The sequence below is a fragment of the Molossus molossus genome, unplaced genomic scaffold, assembly GCF_014108415.1.
Source record: "Molossus molossus isolate mMolMol1 unplaced genomic scaffold, mMolMol1.p scaffold_m16_p_14, whole genome shotgun sequence".
NCBI classification, from domain to species: domain Eukaryota; kingdom Metazoa; phylum Chordata; class Mammalia; order Chiroptera; family Molossidae; genus Molossus; species Molossus molossus.
The window spans coordinates 35379358-35395472 of record NW_023425349.1 but is presented as its reverse complement, the minus strand read 5'-3'; the positions used below and the strand labels follow the sequence as shown (position 1 = coordinate 35395472).

The window sequence follows — 16115 nt, the reverse complement described above, 5'->3', positions numbered from 1 at the left end:
GGCTGCCCTGGCCAGTTTGGCTCAGCAGTTAGAGCGTCGCCCTGCAGACCAGAGAGTCCTGGGTTTGGTTCCTGCTAAGGGCATGTACCTCGGTTGCAGTTTGTCCCCGGCCCCGGTTGGAGTAGTATGGATGCCAACCAGTCGATGTGTCTCTCTCACATTGATGTTTCTCTTTTTCTCTTCCCCCCTCTCTCCCTCCCACTCTATCTGAAGATAAATGCAAAAATGTCCTCAGGTGAGGATAAAAAAAAAAAAAAGATTGCTGTGGCTATTTGGGATCTTTTTTTGTTCCATATAAACTTTTGAAGTGTTTGTTCTAGTTCTGTGAAATATGTTGTTGGTATTTTTTTTTTAATCCTCACCCAAGGACCCGAAGACATTTTCCCCATTTTTTGTTCAGATAGAGTAAGAGGGAGAGAGAGAGAGAAACATCAATGTGAAAGGGACACATCGAGTGGCTGCCACCCGCACGACCCAACCAGGGCTGGGGACAAACTGCAACCGAGGTATGTGCCCTTAGCGGGAACTGAACCCAGGGCTCTCTGGACCATGGGCTGACGCTCTAACCACTGAGCCAAACCGGGCAGGGCTGTTATTGGTATTTTAATGGGGAATGCATTGAATCTATAAATTGCTTTGGGTAGTATGGACATTTTAATGATGTTAATTTTTCCAATCCATGAACAAGGTATATGCTTCCACTTTTTTTTTTTTTTTCATCCATGTGTCAGTCCTCAATCACTGAACTGCACTGGCTGGGCTAAGTACCCTTTTCTTTATTTTCTTTGCTTTGTCTTTTTTCCTTTTTACTAATTTTTCTCCTGTTTTTCATACTGGTTCTCCATCTTCTTCACTGATTTTGTAAACAACCCAATGACTGTTTGAATTGGTCCTTACATATTTGTTCTCACACCCATTCTCTATTCTTTTTCTGAAAACTACATTTCACAGCTCCTTTGCCAACTGGATACTAGCTAGATTCAGTCAATGTGAGGCACTGACAGGAGATTGGAGGGTGGGAGGAAGAGAGAAATCAGATAGTTTTTCCTCTTTCTTATAATGGCTGTGGATGCATATTCCAGCAGTGGCTGCCATCTTCTACATGGTTTCTACTTCTCCTCCTTTCTTGGTCTGAAGTCCTGCTGTCCACCCCACTCCAGCCAATTCCTGCTCTCTCCAGAGACAAAATTGATAGTTTGGTGTGTATTCTTATATCCCCACTTAAAGCAAAAAGGCAGAGAAAGAAATATTATTGGATCAGGAGACTTAGGCTGATGGGGAATCTCAGGAAGTCCCTGTCTGATGTGGGAGACCTGTCTATGGACTCAGGGAGTCTACTTTGAGAGGAGAGGCACAGGCCTAGCCCTCCAAAGGTTTTTCCTTCCTAATCCTCCATGGCACTACAGTCTTCTGATTCCTTTTCTGCTTCACAGGTCACTATTTTTCCACCTCTTTCTCTGCTTCCTCTTCCCCTGCTTCCTCTTCCCATGCTCTATTTGTCAGTGTTCCAAAGGGTCCTATCCTCAGAAATTTTAATTAATCTGAATTTCTATTCTTTTAGCCAAACCTGCAAGATTTTGACTCAGGTCAAAAACCTTAAAGTCATCCTGAGTCTTCTCATTTCCTCACACCATGCAACTACTTTGTGAGCAAATTATTTCTTTCTTTTTTTTTAATCCTCACCTGAAGATATGTTTATTGATTTTTTTTTTAAGCGGGAAGAAGGGAGAGAGAGAGAGAAACATCAATGTGAGAGAGTAACATTGATTGGCTGCCTCCTGTATGTGCCTCAACTGGGACTTGAACCTACAACCTAGGCATGTACTCTGGGAATCAAACCCGAAATTTTTTGATGTATGGGACAATGCTCCAACTGAGCCACCCAGCCAGGGCTAATGTGAGCAAATTCTTATGGCTCTACCTTCAAAATGTACCCAGAACCTGATCATTTCTAACCGCCTTTGCTGGTACTATCACTCTAGTCTCCAGTACTATAATTTCCTGCTTGGACTACTGCGATAACTACTAAGTGTTTCCATGCTTGCCCTTCTTGCTCAGTGTAGTAGCTGCAGTGATCTTGTTAAATAGTTAGGTCATTTCCCTTCTCTACTCAAAACTCTCCTATGTTTTATAACTCACTTGAACAAAACACTATGTGATGTAGCCACCTTTTACCTCTCTGACTCCATCTCCTACTATTCTTTTCTTTGCTTGCTCCATTCCAGTCACACTGGGCTGTTTAGTCTTCCTAGAACATAGAAAGTGAGCTTCCATCTCAGAGTCTTTATATTTACTATTCCCTTGCCTTGGCCTTGCATTTTCTTCTTCTAGATATCTACACAACTCATTTTCTCACTTCCTTCGGGTTCCTTTTTTTTTTTTTTTTTTAATCTTCACCCTAGGACATTTTTCCATTTTTTTGTTCAGATAGAGTGGGAGGAAGAGAGAAGGAGAGAGAGAGAGAAACATCGACGGGAAAGGGACACATCGAGTGGCTGCCACCCGCACGACCAACCAGGGCTGGAGACAAACTGCAACCGAGGTTCATGCCCTTAGTGGGAATCAAACCTGGGTCTCTCTGGACCGCAGGCCAACGCTCCAACCGCTGAGCCAAACCGGCCAGGGACAGGTTCTTTTTTTTTAAGTTGATTTGAGAAAAAGAGAAATGCATCAATTTATTGTTCCACTTATTGTTTTAAAATATGTTTTTATTGATTTTTTAGAGAGAGACAAAGGGAGAGAGAGATAGAAACATCGATGTAACAGAGACACATTGATCGGCTGCCTCTTGCCCAGCACACCCTCTACTGAGGATCAAGCCTGAAACCCAAGCATGTGCCATGATCAGGGAATCAAAACAGGACCTCTCAGTCCATGGGACAAAGCTCAATCCACTGAGCCACACTGGCTGGGCTGTTGTTCCACTTATTTATGCATTCACTGGTTGCTTTTTGTATGTGCTCTGACTCCAGAGATCAAACCCACAACCTTGGTATATCAGGATGATGCTCTAACCACCTGAGCTACCAGGCCAGGACTCCTCGATTCCTTCAGGGTTTTACTCAGATGTCACCTTTCCCTGGCCATCCTTTATAAATTTCTTTTCTTTTTTTTTAATCCTCACCCCGAGGATGGATATATATATATATATATATTTTTTTTTATCCTCACCCGAGGACATTTTTGCATTTATCTTCAGATAGAGCGGGAGGGAGAGAGGGAGGAATAGAGAGAAACATCAATGTGAGAGAGACACATCGAGTGGTTGTCACCCACACAACCCAACCTGGGTCAGGGACAAACAGCAACTGAGGTATGTACCCTTAGCAGGAACCGAACCCAGGACTCTCTGGTCCACAGGCTGACCCTCTAACTGCTGAGCCAAACCAGCTAGGGCAATCTTTTATAAATTTCAACCATGGATACCTACTATCTTCTTTTCTGTGTTTTATTCCTTTTTTTTTTTTTTTTTTTTTTAAAAAAACACATATCACCATTATTACTATGTTATTTCCTTTAGAATGTAAGCTCTGTGAGAGCAGGGGTGTTTTTTTGGGGGGAGGGATGTCTCTCTCTCTCTCTCTTTTTTTTTTTAACAACACGGTTTTTATTTTTGAGAGAGAGAGAGAGAGAGGTAGAAACATTGATGGCTGCCTCCTGCATGCCCCCTACTGGGGATTGATCTCACAACCCTGGCATGTGCCCTGACAGGCAATTGTACTGGGACTTCTCAGTCCATGGGTCAATAATGTCAATAATGCTCAATCCACTGGGCCACACAGGCGGGGCATGGGGTGTCTCTTTTATATGCTGTTGTATCCCCAGTGTGTAGAACAGTGCCTGCTATATTGCAGGGACTCAAGAAATACTTGTTAAATGAATTAATAAAAAATTTATTTGGCCTTGGCTGGTGGTTCAGTTAGTTGAAGCATCATCTGGTATACCAAAGGGTTCGATTCCTAGTCAGGGCATATACCCAGGTCTTGGGTTTGATCCCTGGTCAGGGCATGTTCAGGAGGCCACTGATCGATGTTTCTTTCATATCAATGTTTCTCTCTCCCCTTTCCTCCCTCTAAAATCAATAAAAACGTATCCTTGGAGTACTAGTACAGTACAGCACAGGTGTAAACCCATATTCTCCCTTGAGCATCTCTCCAGAAAAATCTGCCCTCATCTTATCTGTTTGGTCAGCTGAATTCCTTATTATTTCCCTTATGGCTTCAGTAAACATTAGGTCTTTCTGTTTCTGTTAGTGTGAGACCCCCAAAGCATGGCTCCTTTTTCATGATTTCTCCTCCCATATAGCAGATCTCTTAAACTTATTGAGTCAGTCTCCTACATCTTGCTTCAGTTCATCCCCTAGTCTCCATCCCCACTGTTTCTGCTTTAGTTCAGTTTTGTCTTTTACTCAGTGCAGAAGACTACTATGTAGTCTCCAATCCATTTTATTCACTGCTACCATTTAAATTCTGCTGATAAAGGGCTTTGATCAGCTCATTGCTCTCTCCATAAATCTTCCGTGGCTATGTATTATGTGTTGAATTAAATAGGCAAATAATTGCCCTGGCTGGTTTAGCTCAGCAGTTAGAGCGTCGGCCTGTGGACCAGAGTCCCCAGTTTGGTTCCAGCTGGGGGTACATACCTCGACTGCAATTTGTCCCCGGCCCCAGTTGGGGTTGTGTGGGTGGCAACCACTTGATGTGTCTCTCTCACATCAATGTTTCTCTCTCTCTTCCCTCCTCTCTCCCTCCTGCTCTATCTGAAGATGAATACAAAATGTCCTGGGGTGAGGATAAAAAAAAAAAAAAGGCAAATAATCAAATAATCTAGAATTGATTTGTTATTTTTTTGGTCACTTTAACACCCCCTTCCTGGAACTCTCTCCTTGTGAGTTAAAATTGCTTCACCTTTCAAAGTACATATATTGCCCTGACCAGTTTGCTCAGTCGTTAGAACGTCAGCCCACAGACCAGAGAGACGCGGGTTCGGTTACCGCTAAGGGCATGTACCTCGGTTGCAGTTTGTCCCCGGCCCCGGTTGGAGCCGTGTGGGTGGCAACCACTCGATGTGTGTCTCTCTCACATCGATGTTTCTCTCTCTTTCTCTTTCCTTCCCGCTCTATCTGAAGATAAATGCAAAAAAGTCCTCGGGTGAGGATAAAAAAACAAAAACAAAACAACAACAACAAAAAGTACATATATTATCTCTGGAGTTCTGGAGAGAAAACAGGGCTGGAGAATTAGACATGAGGGTGTACACACTTTTTATGTGCCCAGAAAGTGTAGATGCAAATCTTTCCTAATCTCTTAGCAAAAGTCAATTTTTTTAGATCAATTGATCTACCATTATTATCCTCTGACTTTTCCTAGAGTTAATTGTTTATGCTTCTATTTCTTCCATCATTTAGGAACTTTTGGGAACAAAGAATCATCTCACCATGCACCTGATTCTAGAAAACATCCAATAAACGCAGAAGGCAGTAAAGGTTTGGGATTAGATGATGTGGTTTAAACTCACTTAATGTCAGAATTGAAGGATTTAGAGGTCACCTTTCAACCCATTCGTTTGTAAATGGGGAAAGTGAGGCCATTATCAGAAAAGATAGGATTTGTACCAGGTTAGTGGCCAGACATCCTGATTCCCAAGTAGGTCTCATTGGTAAATATTTGTGTTTCAAGGCTCTCGGGTCCCTCCAGATAGATGTCTACTGAGCCTATCTTCCAGTAGTGTATTAGTTCCCCTAATTCGAACTCAAATTTTCGCATCTTATCTTTCTTCCGCCTCTTCAACTCTGGTTACTGTATTTCGACCGGTTTCCCTAAATCCGCTTCTCCAATCCCAACGCCTGACCCTCTCTTTCCACCCTTTCTCAGGGTCAGCAGGATTCGCCCATTCCAATTGCTACGCTCCAGGAAGTAGTAATTGTTTAGCACTAGAAGAGAGATTAATTACGTCACCGTTGGCTCCTCCCACTGGCCCGGGGGGGCGTGGAGTGAGGCGCCATGACGTCAGACGCCCGAAGGGGCGGGGCGGTGAGGGGAAGGAGGAGGGAAGTAGGACTTCAACATGGCGGCTGTGGTACTGGCTGTGGCTAAGGTGACGGCTTGGCCTGGGGCGGGCAGAGTTGAAGGTGGTGGCATTCGCTTTCCCTAGGGGCCGTCGGGAGCTCAGCGGGGACCGAGCCTGGGAGGTCGGCAGTGCCAGTACCTTTCGGCTTCTGGGACGGCGGCGGCAGTGGCGTTCAGGTGAGGGGGGCCTCCTTCTGGAGGAGGGAGGAGAGGGGCGGAGTTGGGGGTAGGGCGCCGGTACCGGGATACGTGTGGGGAGGGAACCTGCGGAAGAGGCTAGAGGCCCAGCTGAATGAAAGGAGATACGGCTAAGGGAGTAGGAGAAGAGGACAGATCTGTGACTTGGGGAGGATTCAGGAAGAAGGGTTGGAGTGAGGGGACCAGAGTTGAAAGGGCGGACGGCAGATGGGTTATGGGAAAATGAGTTCGGATTAAGGGAACTAATACACTACTGGAAGATAGACGCAGTGGACATCTATCTTGGAGTTAGAGCTTGGTAGGAACTAGAGGATGCCGGGGAGGGGGATCCAGGTTTAAGTAAACAGGAAGGTTGGTCATGTGGAAGTTGAGGGTCAGCTGGGGATGTGAGGTGCAGATTTAGTTCTCCCTGAGGTGATGAGATTTGGGAGAAAGGGAGGAGACCAGACGCGGGGCGAGTGATCTTTGAAATTGTCAGGTCTTCTCCATTTACGTTTATCTTGCCTCTTTTGTTGTTTCTTGGGTGGAGACTTACCTATACAGTCTACCTGGAACAGCCCCAGATCTTTCTTCTGGAACATCAAGTTATAGTTCATTTATTTGATCTGTATCAGTGATCTCTGGCCTTTGTGTTGTCACCACATGTATTGGTTTCCAGAGTAACCTCTTAAAAGTATGGCTGAGCATAAAAATAGATTTTATATTAAACTGAATTTTTTGAGAGGTTTTGGTAATTTAGTTAACTATTAAATATATTCTTTTCTAACTCCATTTACTAGTGTTTTTTCTCTTTCCTCAGTTGTGTATTAGTATTTGAGAATTTGGCTAGATATGATGGACTTTTAAAATTTTGTCAGAGTTGGTGGTGAGAAAAACAGGTCACTTAGTCTTTAGTGATATCTAGCTCTTTCGAGTTAATGTCTTAAACAAGTTAAACTGAAAGTGTTTAGTAAAGGCTGGAATGTCCGAAGTCTAAAGAATTACGCTGTCTGCATTAACTTATTTTTAAGTGGAATTAAAACAATTATTTATTGACTTTAGACAGAGAGGAAGGGAGAGAGAGAGAGAAAGAGAAATATCAATTGGCTGCCTATTGGAAGCCCCTCTCCGGGGATCGAACAGCAACCTGGGAGTTGAACTGGTACGATGACGTCCAACCAACTGAGTCACACTGGCCAGGGCAGTGATTGATTCTTGTATGTGCCCTGACCAGGGATTGAACCGCAAACTTGGCATATTGGGATGATGCTCTAACCAGCTGAATTAACCAGCTTTAAGTGGAATTTTATAAATTAATTTTTTGTTTCCATCCTATTCATTCTTTCTGTTACTTATTTACTTAACATTCATTGAATGCCAATTGTGTGCTACATTAATACCATTATAATTATAGAGAAGGGGGACAATATTTCTGTAGTGAGCATCTCTATCACTGCATAGCAATAACTTGCTGTGGCCTCATTGGAAGTGTTATATTAGAAATGAAGACAGAGGAAGAAAATTGAAGTATGTGAATAAAAGAACTCTGAATTTTTCTTTTGTATTTGACTCATTACCTTATCATGGCATATTTTATGTATATCTGAGAAATTTTAGTTTTCATTTTTATTTTGAAGACGACAATGGTAGTATCCTGATCAAATAATATTAGGTCTGTAAACAATTCTCATCAATGGTTGCTACTTCACATTTCTTGGACTGGCAAATTTCACTTTATCTTGTATATCTTTTCTTTTTATGTCTTGACTAAAGTGAGGTATTTAAAAGAGATTTCAAAGTTTAATTCAATGACTAAATTTCTCTCAGTATTTTCATTAGCCCAGAGTGTAGATGCCAGTATTATAAATATTTTGTTTTCTAATCATACTATTGAATGTTTTGAGTTTTTTCACATGCAAATTATTTTAGTGTAAACTTTTTTCCACAGACCAACCGAAAAACCAGCTATCAGTTCATCATTAATCGGATAATTTTCTTTAGTCAATCTTTCTTCTTTATCCTCACCCGAGGACATTTTTCCATTTTTTTATTCAGATAGAGTGGGAGGGAGGGAGAGGAAGAGAGAGAGAGAAACATCGATGTGAAAGGGACACATCTAGTGGTTGCCACCTGCACGACCCAACCAGGACCGGGGACAAACTGCAACTGAGGTACATGCCCTTAGCGGGAACCGAACCCAGGTCCAGAACCGCAGGCCCAGAACCGCAGGCCAGTGCTCTAACCGCTGAGCCAAACCAGCCAGGGCTAGACAGTCTTTCTTAATAAATACAAAAGGTAGTGTGCAATTTACTTAATGTATTAAATAAGCATCATTCTTAGAATAAAATAAAATTGAAATTTAGAAATCATCTGGATTTAGTTTCCCACATAGGATGACAGTCCCTACTTCTGTAAGTGAAAATCTATTCTCTTTTCCAGAATCTTATTTCTTATAGGAAAGAGCCTTTCAGTTAGAGAAGGACGGAGGAGGTTGCTCTTCCAACCTGTAGCACACAGTTTCTTGTAATTTTGGAAAATGATCTGAATGTAAGAGTAATGTTTTCCTATGAATTGAGAGTTATAATTTGAGGCTTTAACAATTTTAGGTGAGGGTAGCAAGATTTACAGAGAGAGAGGTGCAAACACTGGGCCTATGCTAATGAGCTAGACTTTGTTAAGCACTTTACATATTCATACTTAATCTTTACAGTTTGATCAGGTAGGCAGGTTGTGATTTGCATCTTTTTAGGTGTTGAGGATCAGGGAAGTTAAGTAATTGAACTAAGGTTACATACTGCAACTATTATACCATTTCCCCCTTTTTAAGTGGTCACAGGGTCATTCTAATTCTTATCAAATAAATTTAGTGTAAACACTTTTTAATTTTAAAGTTATGCCATTTAAAACTACTTCTTTTTACTGAAATCATAGTGTTACTGAAATGATAAATAGTTCATTAAAATTTTAGTCAATTAAGATGTCATCAGTATTCTAGGAGGAAATGACTATTTTGTACTTAACAAAATAAACTAAAACTGGTTAAGGGACTAAAAGTTTTCTTTTTTGTATTGCTGAGTCAGGTTGGACCCAGTTCATTAAGGACCAAACTTTGTATCTGGCAGTGTTCTGAACATGTTCTCAGAAGTCTGGATTGGTCATTATCGGTTGCTTAATGCTTACCTAACACTTCCAGTTATTGAGTCACTGAATTGGCTCATGGTAAATGTGAATATTTTGCTTTCAGAGTCAAGAGTCAGCAGTGTGTGTTTTGATTGCTTCACTTCCTCCCCAACACCTGATATTGTCAGACTTAAAGGTTTTTTTTCCTAATCTAGTGGGTTTGAAATGGTATCTATTGGTGTGTGTGTGTTTTACAAATATTTTTTTCTTTATTGATTTTATTTTATTTATTTATTTTTTATCCTCACCTGAGGACATTTTTCGATATTTTGTTCAGATAGAGTGGGAGGAAGAGAGAGAGAGAAACATCAATGTGAAAGGGACACATCAAAGGGTTGCCACCCACACGACCCAACCAGGGCCGGGGACAAACTGCAACGGAGGTACGTGCCCTTAGTGGGAACCGAACCCAGGTCTCTCCGGACTGCAGGCCGATGCTCTAACTGCTGAGCCAAACCAGCCAGGGCTTGCTTTATTGATTTTAGAGAGAGAGATAGAAATATTGATGAGAGAGAACATCTATCGGCCACCTTCTGCATGCCCCCCCACTTATTATCAGATAGAGTGGGAGGGAAAGAGAGAGAGAGAGACAGAGAAATATCCATGTGATAGAGCCACATCGACTGGTCGCCTCCTGCACAACCCGACCAAGGCCGGGGAAGAACTGCAACCGAGGTACTGCCCTTGACCAGAATTGAACCCTAAACTCATTGGTCTGCAGGCCGATGCTCTAACCGCTGAGTCAAACTGGCCATGGCGTGCCTATTTTATTTTGAATTGTTTATTTTTCTGATTGATTTTTTTTTTCTTTATTGATTTTAGAGTGAGAGGGAGAGAGAGATAGAATCATGGATGAGAGAGAACATCGATTGGCTGCCTCCTGCATGCCCCCCATTGGGGATTGGGCCCACAACCTAGGCATGTGCCCTGACTCGGAATTGAACTGGTGACCTCTTGGTGCATGGGTCGATGGTCAACCACTGAGCCACACTAGCCAGTCAGGCATGGTTTGTGGTCTTTTTAATGTATTGCTGGATCCAGTTTGCTAATATTTTGTTGAGGATTTTGGCATCTGTGTTCATCAAGGATATTGGCCTGTAGTTTTCTTTCTTTGTAATAGTGTCTTTATCTGGTTTTGGAATTAGGATAATGCTGACCTTGTAAAATGAGCTTGGGAGTCCTTGCATTAACTACCATAGATTTTTTTTTTTTTTTTTTTTTGTGGTACGTGCCCCTAGCAGGAACCGAACCTGGGACTCTCTGGTCTGCAGGCTGACGCTCAGACGCTTAGCCGCCAAGCCAAACTGGCCAGGGCAAATACCATAGTTTTGAATATCCATCATAACGTGTTGAAAAGTATAATGGAAAAATTTTGGTTTATCTTGTGCTGCATCTCATCATCATGTGGGTCCCAGGCAGGGTTTATATCCTTCTAATCATTTCTCCCCTCATTGGTAAGAATGGCATCTCCCTAATCCGATCATCTTCGTAGATCTTGGAATGTTAACATTTCCTTCTACAATTTGGTGGGGAAGGATATGAGCAGTAACTTCTTTTGGTAGATTGTTCTTGATACCACACATTTAAAAGATAAGTGATTCCTTTCTATATATGGGCTTCAAAGTCAAATGTCAGCCAAAGTACAAATTATTATATGAAGTGGACTTTAAAGGTAGCTTCTGAATTCTCAAAATTGGAAATGTTTAATTTCTTCCATCAAAGTATATTCTATTTTCAAGTGATTCTAACAACAGGAAACAAACCAACATACTACAAAGTTTGTTCTGAAAATACTTAAAAATCACTGAAAGTCTTGAATTGTTTATGTCCTGTCCTATTCCATCTGTTTTTTGGAATAGGAAGTTCTAGCTTATTTAGAGACCTAGGTGTTTTACATAAATAGAATTTCAGGGTAACCGAACATTTCCCCTTTGAGAGCCAAATTTAACAAAATTGTTAGATTATTGAATGAGAATCTTTTATAAATGTACTTTCTATAATGCAGTCAGTAATTAGTTGTGTAGGGTTTATTCCAAATGTCCCTAGGCTGTTGTACTTTTTTGAGTTAGGTTTTTGTAAAAAAATTTTGTTTTGGCATATATGTATTATTGGCAGTATGCTTAGTGAAAGAGTGTATATTTTAGGGAAATGGAGGCTTATTTTAAGATATAATATTTAAGCACAATTCTAGTTTGAGTTGTTCTAGATCTCTCCTGTCCAGTACAGTAGCCACATAGTTCAGATGTAAAACATTTTCATCACAGAAAGTTCTGTTGGACAGTGCTATTCTAGATCAGTGAGTCTCAAATTTTAGTTTGCATATAGGTCATCTAGAGATCTTGGTAAAATATAGATTCTGATTTAGTAGTTATGAATAGGCTTGAGATTGTGCATTTTAAAAAATTTTATTGATTTTTGAGAGAGAGAGGGAAACATTGATTTGTTGCTCCACTTATTTATGCATTCATTGGTTGATTTCTTTTTTAATCCTCACCCAAGGACATTTTTGCATTCATCTTCAAATAGAGCGGGAGAGAGGGAGGAAGAGAAAGAGAGAGAAACATCAACATGAGAGGGACACATCGACTGGTTGCCACCCACACAACCCCAACCGGGGCTGGGGACAAACTGTAACTGAGGTATGCGCCCTTAGTGGGAACCGAACCCGGGTCTCTCTGGTCTGCAGGCCAATGCTCTAACTGCTGAGCCAAACCGGCCAGGGCGATTTGTTTTTTCCAATATGTTTTTTATTGATTTTTTTTTTTTAGAGCAAGAGAAATGGGGGGAGAAAGATAGAAACATTGATGTGAGAGAGAAGCATCGATCAGCTGCCTCTTGCGTGTCCCCCACTGGGGATAGAGCCTGTAACCCGGGTATGTGCCCTGACTGAAACAAACTGGGACCTCTCAGTTCATGGTACAATGCTCAACCCACTGGGCCAGGCTCATTGGTTGTATGTGCCCTGACCTGCAGTCAAACCTGCAACCTTAGTGTATTGGGACGACGCTTTAACCAACTGAGCTACCTGGCCAAGGTTGAGATCGTGCATTTCTTCTTCTTTTTTTAATCCTCACCCAAGGATATGCATCCATCACCAGATAGAATGGGAGGGAGAGAGAGAGAGAAACATTGACGTGAGAGACACATTGACTGGTTGCTGCCTGCTCAATCCGACCAGGGCCGGGGACGAACCGCAACTGAGGTATGTGCCCCTGACCAGAACTGAACCCGTGACTCCCTGGTCCATGGGCTGACGACCCAGCTGCTGAGCCAAACTGGCCAGGGCAGTGCTTTTTTTTTTTTAATTTAGTTTTAGAGAGAGAGGAAGGGAGAGGGAGAGAGAAAAGGGGAGAGGGAGAGAGAGAAACATCAATGTGAGAGAGAAACATCAATCTGTTTGCCCCCTCCAGGCCCCATACTGTGGATCTCTCTAGCCCGTAACCTGGGCATTTGACCTGACCGGAATCCAACTGACAACTTTGCAGTGCACAGAATGTCACTCAAGCAACAGAGCCACACCGGCCAGGGCGAGATTGTGCATTTCTAAACAAGCCTTTACTCATTCCCCCAACCTCCCTCCCATCTGGCAACCAACAAAATGTTCTCTGAGAATGTTTCTGTTCTACCTGTTCATTTTGTTTGTAGATTCCATTGTTGATAGGTATGTATTCATTGCCATTTTGTTTGTTCATATATTTTATCTTTTTCTTCAAAAAGACCCTTCATCATTTCATATAATAACGGTTTGGTGGTGATGAACTCCTTTAGCTTTTTCTTGTCTGGGAAGCTCTTTATATGTCCATCTATTCTAAATGATTACTTTGAAGGATGAATAGAGTAATCTTGATTGTAGGGCCTTGCTTTTCATCACTTTGAATATTTCTTGCCACTCCCTTCTGGCCTGCAAAGTTTCTTTTGAGAAATTGACTGGGAGCTCCCTTGTAGGTAACTGCTTTTCTCTTGCTGCTTTTAAGATTCTCTCTTTGCCTTTAACCTTTTGCATTTTCATTATGATGTTTCTTGGTGTGGGCCTCTTTGGGACTCTGTACTCCCTGGACTTGTATGTCTGTATCCTTCACCAAGTTGGGCAAGTTTTCTGTCATTATTTTTTCAAATAGGTTTTCAATTTCTTGCTCTCTCTCTTCTCCTTCTGGCACCCCCATGATGCAAATGTTGGTACACTTGAAGTTATTCTGGAGGCTCCTTAACTGTCCTCTTTTTTTTAAATTCTCTTCTTTTTGCTGTTCTTATTGGGTGATTTTTGCTTTTGTATATTCCAGATCTGTGGTTTTCTTCTTGGCTTCTACTATTGATTTCGTGTAAATTATTCTTTATTTCAGTTAGTGCATCCTTTATTTCTGATTGGTCCTTTTTTATGCTCTTGAATCCCTCAGTAAGTTCATTGAGCATCCTTATAACCAGTGTTTGAACTCTGCATCTGTTAGATTCCTTATCTCCATTTTGTTTAGTTCTTTTCCTGTAGTTTTCTTCTGTTCTTTCATTTGGGACATTTCTTTTTCTCCTCATTTTGTCTGACTCCCTGTGTTTCTTTTCTTTTTTTTTTTTTTTAATCCTCACCCGAGGACATTTCTCCATTTTTTGTACAGATAGAGTGGGAGGGAGAGAGAGGAAGAGAGAGAGAAACATCGATGTGAAGGGACACATCGAGTGGCTGCCACCCGCACGACCAACCAGGGCCGGGGACAAACTGCAACTGAAGTACGTGCCCTTAGCGGGAACCGAACCCGGGTCTCTCCAGACCTCAGGCTGACGCTCTAACCGCTGAGCCAAACCGGCCAGGGCTCCCTGTGTTTCTTTCTGTGTATTATGTAGAGTTGTTATGACTCCTAGGCTTCCTAGGGAGGCCTGTTGTAGTAGGTGTCCTATGGGGTCCAGTGGCATAGCCTCCCTGATCACCCCAGCTGTGCCCTTGAGGTACACCCCTCGTGTGGACTGTACACTCTTGTGTTGTAATTGAGTCTTTTTTTAAAACTTATCTTTATTGTTGAATGTATTGCAAATGTCCCCCTCAGTTTTTCCCCACTGACGCCCTACTCCCCAATCCCGACCCCCTCCTGCCTTCCCTGGATACTATTGTCTGTGTCTGTTGGTTTTGCATATATGCATAGAAGTTCTTTGGTTTATCTCATCCCACCCACCCTCCCCCCTTTCCTTTGAGGTTCATCAGTCTGACAACCAATTTGAACTTCTTAATTCCTTCATCTTTTTCATCCATCCTCCCAGCCCCTCCCATCTGGCAAGCAACAAAAAGTTCTCTGTATTTATGAGTCTGTTTCTATTCTGCTTGCTCATTTTATTTGTAGATTCAATTGCTGATAGATATGTATTAATTGCCCTTTTATTGTTCACAATTTTGTTGTTCTCTTTTAGGAAGACCCTTCAACATTTCATGTAATTCTGGTTTGGTGGTGATGAAGTCTTTTAGCTTTTTCTTGTCTGGGAAACTATATAGCCATTGATTCTACATGATAGCATTGCAGGATAGAGTCATCTTGGTTGTAGGTTGTTGCTTTTCATCACCTGGAATATCTCTTGCCACTCCTTTCTGGCCTGCAAAATTTCTTTGGAGAAATCAATTGACAATCTAATGGGAGCTCCTTTGTAAGTAATGACCTGTTTTTCTCTTGCTGCTTTTAGGATTCTCTCTTTGTCTTTAACCTTTTGCATTTTGATTATGATGTGTCTTAGTGTGGGACTTTTTGGATTCATCTTGTTTGGGACTCTCTGTGCTTCCTAGACTTGTATGTCTGTTTCCTTCACCAAGGTAGGAAAGTTTTCTGTCATTATTTTATCAAATAGGTTTTCCATTTCTTGCTCTCTCTTCTTCTGGCATTCCCATGATATGAATGTTAGTATGTTTGAAATTGTCCCACAGGCTCCTTATACTATCCTTATTTTTTGGATTCTTATTTCCTTTTGCTGTTCTGATTGGGTGTTTTTTGCTTCCTATTTTCCAAATCGATGCTTTGCTACTCTACTATTGAGTTCCTGTAAATTATTCTTTCATTTAAAAACAAATTGTTTTTCTTTATTGATTTTTAGAGAGAGAGGAAGGGAGAATGAGAGAGAGAGAGAAATATCGATGAGAGAGCATTGACCAGCTGCACCCTGCATGTCACCCACTGAGGGTTTGGCCCACAACCCAGGCATGTGTGCCAACTGTGAACTGAATTGGCAACCTCTTGGTGCATGGGTCAACACTCAACTACTGAGCCACATTGGCTGGGCAAAGATGACTTGTCAGGAGTACTATTCGAATCCATGCCTCCAGGGGAGACTGCAGCCTGAATGTAGCACCTTAGATCACTTGACCATCCTGACACCTACACCTGTAAATTAGTCTTTAATTCAGTTAGTGCATTTTTTTTATTTCTGACTGGTCCTTTTTTTTTTTAAATCCTCACCCGAGGACATTTTTGCATTTGTCTTCAGATAGAGCGGAAGGGAGAGAGGGAAGAAGAGAGGGAAACATCAATGTGAGAGAGACACATCGAGTGGTTGCCACCCACATGATCCCAACTGGGGCTGGGGACAAACTGCAACTGAGGTACATGCTCTTAGTGGGAACTGAACCCGGGACTCTGGTCCGGGGGCTGATGCTCTAACTGTGGAGCCAAACCAGCCAGGGCCTGACTGGTCCTTTTTTATGTTGTCGATGTTCTCGCTAAG

At 41.9% G+C, this 16115-nt stretch overlaps 1 protein-coding gene across 3 annotated transcripts in view; it reads left to right on the top strand.

Moving 5' to 3' along the window:
* Window positions 1-6037: 6037 nt before the first annotated feature.
* Window positions 6038-16115, top strand: part of UBAP1 (ubiquitin associated protein 1) — a 66296-nt gene continuing 56218 nt past the window's right edge. For all 3 annotated transcript variants that reach the window (XM_036260297.1, XM_036260295.1, XM_036260296.1), the window contains exon 1: window positions 6038-6245. The gene's annotated coding sequence lies outside the window, so the exon portion shown is untranslated. The remainder of the gene's footprint in view (window positions 6246-16115) is intronic.